This window comes from Salvelinus sp. IW2-2015, unplaced genomic scaffold, assembly GCF_002910315.2.
Source record: "Salvelinus sp. IW2-2015 unplaced genomic scaffold, ASM291031v2 Un_scaffold6013, whole genome shotgun sequence".
Lineage (NCBI taxonomy): Eukaryota > Metazoa > Chordata > Actinopteri > Salmoniformes > Salmonidae > Salvelinus > Salvelinus sp. IW2-2015.
In genome coordinates, this window is record NW_019947278.1 from 1,347 (window position 1) to 7,379 (window position 6,033).

The window sequence follows — 6,033 nt, forward strand, 5'->3', positions numbered from 1 at the left end:
CCAACACATGATGCCCATGGCTGCCTTAAATATGGCTCCCAATTAGAGACAATAAACCACAGCTGTCTCTAATTGAGAACCAATCCAGGCAGCCATAGACATACAAACACCTAGACAAGACATTGCCCCATTAAACCTAAAAAAAAACCTAGACAACCCAAAACACATACTTCCCCATGTCACACCCTGACCTAACTAAAATAATAATGAAAACAAAGATAACTAAGGCCAGGGTGTGACAACCCACCTAGTCGGCAGATATTCAGGACACCTCGTGAGCTGTCCTAAGTAGTTAAGAGTTAACAGCAGGTGCCTTGATAATACTATAGAATAATGCAGTCAGTCAGTGGTTCCTGAGCCACATGTAATTGCGTTGGAGTAGTTAAAAGAATGTTTTAAAATGTCTATTAAATCAATCCAATAAATAATATAGACATACATGCTAGATCAAATCCATGAGCTGACAAGGTAAAAATCTGCCCCTGAACAAGGCAGTTAACCCACTGTTCCTAGGCTGTCATTGTAAATAACATCTGCTAACCATGTGTATGTGACTTGAATACAATTATATTTTATTATATATCTGGGACTAAGTTTGTTTATGTGTTGGTCTTATGTTCTGTGTTTGTAAACTCCAGCTCAGATGATCGAGCTAAAACCTTCAAAGTAACTGTCCAGTGTTTCCAGATTTATATAAATGTACTAAAATGAGTGAATAGTTTTCCGTCTAAAAAAATGGTAATTCAGTTTTACATTTTTTATTTTATATCACCTTTATTTAACCAGGTAGGCCAGTTGAGAACAAGTTCTCATTTACAATTGCGACCTGGCCAAGATAAAGCAAAGCAGTGCGACAAAACAACAACACAAAGTTACACATGGGATAGCAAACGTTCAGTCAATAACACAATACAAAAGTATATGTACAGTGTGTGCAAATGTAGTAAGATTAGGGAAGTAAGGCAATAAATATGCCATAGAGGCATAGTGGTGTTGGCTTTGGGGATGACCAGTGAAATATACCTGCTGGAGCATGTGCTACGGGTGGGTTTGCTATGGTGACCAGTGAGCTGAGATAAGGCGTGGCTTTACCTGCAAAGACTTACAGATGACCTGGAGCCAGATGGTTTGGCGACGAGTATGAAGCGATGGCCAGCCCACAACAGCATACAGGTCACAGTGGTGGGTAGTATAAGGGACTTTGGTGACAAACGGATGGCACTGTGATGGACTACATCCAATTTATTGAGTAGGGTGTTGGAGGCTATTTTGTAGATGACATCGCCGAAGTCAAGGATCGGTAGGATGGTCAGTTTTACGAGGGTAAGTTTGGCAGCATGAATGAAGGAGGCTTTGTTGCGAAATAGGAAGCCGATTCTAGATTTAATTTTGATTGGAAGATGCTAAATACTAGTCTGGAAGGAGAGTTCACAGTCTAACCAGACACCAAGGTATTTGTAGTTGTCCACATATTCTAAGTCAGAACCGGCCAGAATAGTAATGCTAGATGGGCGGGCAGGTGCGGGCAGCAATCGGTTGAAGAGCATGCATTTAGTTTTACTTGCATTCAGAGCAGTTGGAGGCCACGGAAGGAGTGCTGTATGGCATTGAAGCTTGTTTGGAGGTTTGTTACACAAGTCCAAGGAAGGGCCATAGTATAAAGAATGGTGTCGTCTGCATAGAGGTGGATCAGAGAATCACCGGCAGCAAGAGCAACATCATTGATATATACAGAGAAGAGAGTCGGCCCGAGAATTGAACCCTGTGGCACCCCCATAGAGACTGCCAGAGGTCCGGACAACAGGCCCCGATTTGACACACGGAACTCTATCAGAGAAGTAGTTGGTGAACCAGGCGAGGCAATCATTTGAGAAACCAGTATTCTGTTAAATGGGAATGGTGGGGCGTACCCCAACAACAGAATGCTGTGGGCGTATAATATCATTACATAATTCTCATAAATAGACCGCTGATTGGTCAGCTCTGCCAAAGAGCCAACATGACATCATGTTCTATGACGAAATAGCAGCGTTTTTTAAACGGTCGGATTGAGATTCAAGTTTGAGGTTGAGTTTAAAAAAAAAAACTCCAATTTATGCTCTGGCCACAATATCAGTAAAGGATGTGTCAACAACATTATTTGGTGAGTTAACAGAATATAAACTTTTAAAAGTTAGATTTTTAAAACCTTGTCTGTTTTGTGTCCTGGATTTGTAGAACCTGTGTTTACATTTGAACACAAACACCTATTTGTATCAATACCATGAGTATTTACTCTGTGATGAGAAATGTCTACCTTGTTGCATGTAATTGGCAGTATCATAGAGTGGAGTCTTCATGGACAGACTGCTGTCTCTCTGTGAATACATACCTGTATGTACCATGAGTACTACTTACCCTGTAAATGCAGAAAGTCTCCATCTTCGCAATCAATAAGAAAAGGTCCATAGACCCGTCACTTTCTATGGACAGACAGCTGGTGAGTCTGGTCTCTCCTGATGGATTGGGCTTCACACAACAGAAACAGACCTTCAGTCTCTAATCTAGACTAAAGATGATGATGTCATGTCACTGATACAGGTCAGAGACAACATATGTAGTTAATAAAACATGCAAGAGATTTATGTCTGTCCCCCAGTGTCCCCCAGTGCCCCCACAGCGTCCCACAGTGTCCCCACAGTGCCCCACAGTGCCCAACAGTGCCCCACAGTGTCCCCACAGCGCCCCCACAGCGCCCACACAGTGCCCACACAGTGACCCCACAGTGACCCACAGTGTCCCCACAGTGCCCCCACAGTGCCCCACAGTGTCCCACAGTGCCCACAGTGCCCACAGTGCCCCCACAGTGTACCCCACAGCGCCCCCACAGCGTCCCCACAGCGCCCCACAGCGTCCCCACAGTGTCCCACAGCGTCCCAAGCGTCCCCCCACGGTGCCCCACAGTGTCCCCACAGTGCCCCACAGTGTCCCACAGCGTCCCCACAGTGTCCCCACAGTGTCCCCACAGTGCCCCCACGGCGTCCCCACGGCGCCCCACAAGCGACCCCACGGCGCCCCACGGCGCCCCACGGCACCCCACGGCACCCCACGTGTCCCCACGGCGCCCCCACGGTGTCCCCCAGCGCCCCCACAGTGTCCCCACGGCGCCCCATGGTGTCCCCACGGCGCCCACCACGGTGTCCCCACGGCCGCCCACGGTGTGGGGGCTGTCGCGGGCTATACGGACTTTCAGCTCCCTCCAAAGATTTCTATTGGTTCAGGTCTGGAGACTGCTAGGCCACTCCAGACCTTGAGATGCTTCTTACGGCGCCTCCTTAGTGCCCGGCTGTGTGTTTCGGGTCGTTGTCATGCTGGAAGACCCAGCCACGACCCATCTTCAATGCTCTTACTGAGGGAAGGAGTTGTTGGTCAAGATCTCGCGATACACTGGCCCCATCCATCCTCCCCTCAATACGGTGCAGTCGTCCTGTCCCCTTTGCAGAAAAGCATCCCCAAAGAATGATGTTTCCACCTCACATGCTTCACGGTTGGGATGGTTTCTTGGGTTGTACTCATCCTTCTATTCCTCCAAACACGGCGAGTGGTTTAGAGCAAAAAGCTCTATTTTTGTCTCATCAGACCACATGACCTTCTCCCATTCCTCCTCTGGATCATCAGATGGTCATTGGCAAACTTCAGACGGGCCTGGACATGCGCTGGCTTGAGCAGGGGGACCTTGCGTGCGCTGCAGGATTTTAATCCATGACGGCGTAGTGTGTACTAATGGTTTTCTTTGAGACTGTGGTCCCAGCTCTCTCAGGTCATTGACCAGGTCCTGCCGTGTAGTTCTGGGCTGATCCCACATTCCTCATGATCATTGATGCCCCACGAGGTGAGATCTTGCATGGAGCCCCAGACCGAGGGTGATTGACCGTCATCTTGAACTTCTTCATTTTCTATAATTGTGCCAACAGTTGTTGCCTTCTCACCAAGCTGCTTGGCTATTGTCCTGTAGCCCATCCCAGCCTTGTACAGGTCTACAATTTATCCCTGATGTCCTTACACAGCTTTCTGGTCTTGGCCATTGTGGAGAGGTTGGAGTCTGTTTGATTGAGTGTGTGGACAGGTGTCTTTTATACAGGTAACGAGTTCAAACAGGTGCAGTTAATACAGGTAATGAGTAGAGAACAGGAGGGCTTCTTAACCTTTTGTCAATAGGGGGAGCTGTTAGCATTATTTTTTTTTTTACATTTCCAAATTAAACTGCCTCGTACTCAATTCTTGATCGTACAATATGCATATTATTGTTATTATTGGATAGAAACAGTCTATAGTTTCTATAGGAGTTGAAATTTTGTCTCTGAGTGGTACAGAACAATTTCTACAGCACTTTTCATGACAGGGTTCAGATTTCAGAAATTTTTACCTCTGATCTGGGGTCTGTTTATAAGGCCACAGTGAATGCTATGAAGGAACCGACACTGCCTACGTCTTCCTCTGGGTGTCTGTACGTCATCACGTTTTCAATGAAATCGATGGACGTTCACAGCCATTATAAATGACCAAAATGTACAAGACCCCTCTTTCTCAATGTGCGCCTCACGCGTGAAGGCCATCGGACCTGTCTCGTTCCAAATCGTTTTATAACCAGCAATATTTCTCCGGTCATGTTTTCAGTCGTTATAGTTGTTAAAACATCATAATGTAGTGAATTTGAACCGTTTTATATCAATTTATATCCGTTTAGTGCGATTTTGAGGAATTTCTTTGTTGTGCGTTCTGAAAGTTTGGACACACGTTTTAGGGAGTCGGTCGTTGGTGATGGACATTTCGAAGGACAGAGGACATCTATCGACCAAAAGACGTTTATAACATAGAAAGGATACATTGCCCAAGAATATGATGGAAGAACAGCTCAAAGTAAGCAATATTTAATATGATAAACCGTGTTTCTGTCGAAATATTTTAAACGCATCATTCGCCATTTTGTTTGGTATAGCTTACTTGGCCAACCCTGTATTGAAAAGTAAGGATAATTTTAAAATGTAAATCCGCGGTTGCATTAAGACTAATTTGTCTTTCGATTCCTGTAACCTGTATTTTTAGTCAAGTATATGATTAGCTTTCAATTAAACTAGATCACTCTGATAGATGACGTCAGACATATTGAGGCTTGATTTCCTAGTATTTTATTGTGTAACCACGGTTTTGTATGGCTAAATATGCACCTTTTCGAACAAACTGTATATGTATATTGTAAAATGATGTTACAGGAGTGTCATCGGAAGAATTCTGAGAAGGTTAGTGAAAAAATTAATATATTTTGGCGGTGATTACGTTATAGTGCGCTCTTTGGCTGGAATCGATGCTCTGGGAACGTTTGTTCATGTGGTATGCTAACTTATCGATTTATTGTGTTTTCGCTGAAAAACGCTTAGAAAATCTGAAATATGGTCTGAAATCACAAGAACTGGGTCTTTCATTGCTATGCTTTGTCTATTTTTATGAAATGTTTTATGATGAGTAATTGGTCATCCACGTTGCTCTATCTAGTAATTCTAGTCGATTTGTGATGGTGGGTGCAATTGTAAACTGTGATTTCTACCTGAAATATGCACTTTTTTCTAACAAAACTATCCTATACCATGAATATGTTATCAGACTGTCATCTGAAGAGGTTTTTTCTTGGTTAGTGGATATCATATCTTAGTTGAGCCGAATTGGTGATAGCACCTGAACGAGTAAGAAACTGATGGAGTTAGAATAGTGGTGTATTTTGCTAACGTGTTTAGCTAATAGATTTACATATTGTTCTTCCCTGTAACAATTTTTAAAAATCTGAAATGGTGGCTTTATTCACAAGATCTGTATCTTTCATCTGGTGTCTTGGACTTGTGATTTAATGATATTTAGATGCTACTATCTACTTTTGAAGCTATGCTAGGTATGCTAATTAGTGTGTGGGGGTGGGGGTGCTCCCGGATCCGGGTTTCTGAGGCAGTAAAAGTTAAAGAAAAACTAACAGGTCTGTGAGGGCCGGAAGGAATTCTTACT

The 6,033-nt window shown here is 44.2% G+C and overlaps 1 long non-coding RNA gene across 1 annotated transcript in view; it reads right to left on the reverse strand.

Annotated features, from left to right (window-relative positions):
* Positions 1–2,290: 2,290 nt before the first annotated feature.
* LOC139026839 (uncharacterized) overlaps positions 2,291–6,033 on the reverse strand; it is a 19,383-nt gene continuing 15,640 nt past the window's right edge. The window contains exon 5 of the long non-coding RNA XR_011478781.1: positions 2,291–2,508. This is a non-coding gene — a long non-coding RNA (uncharacterized lncRNA). The remainder of the gene's footprint in view (positions 2,509–6,033) is intronic.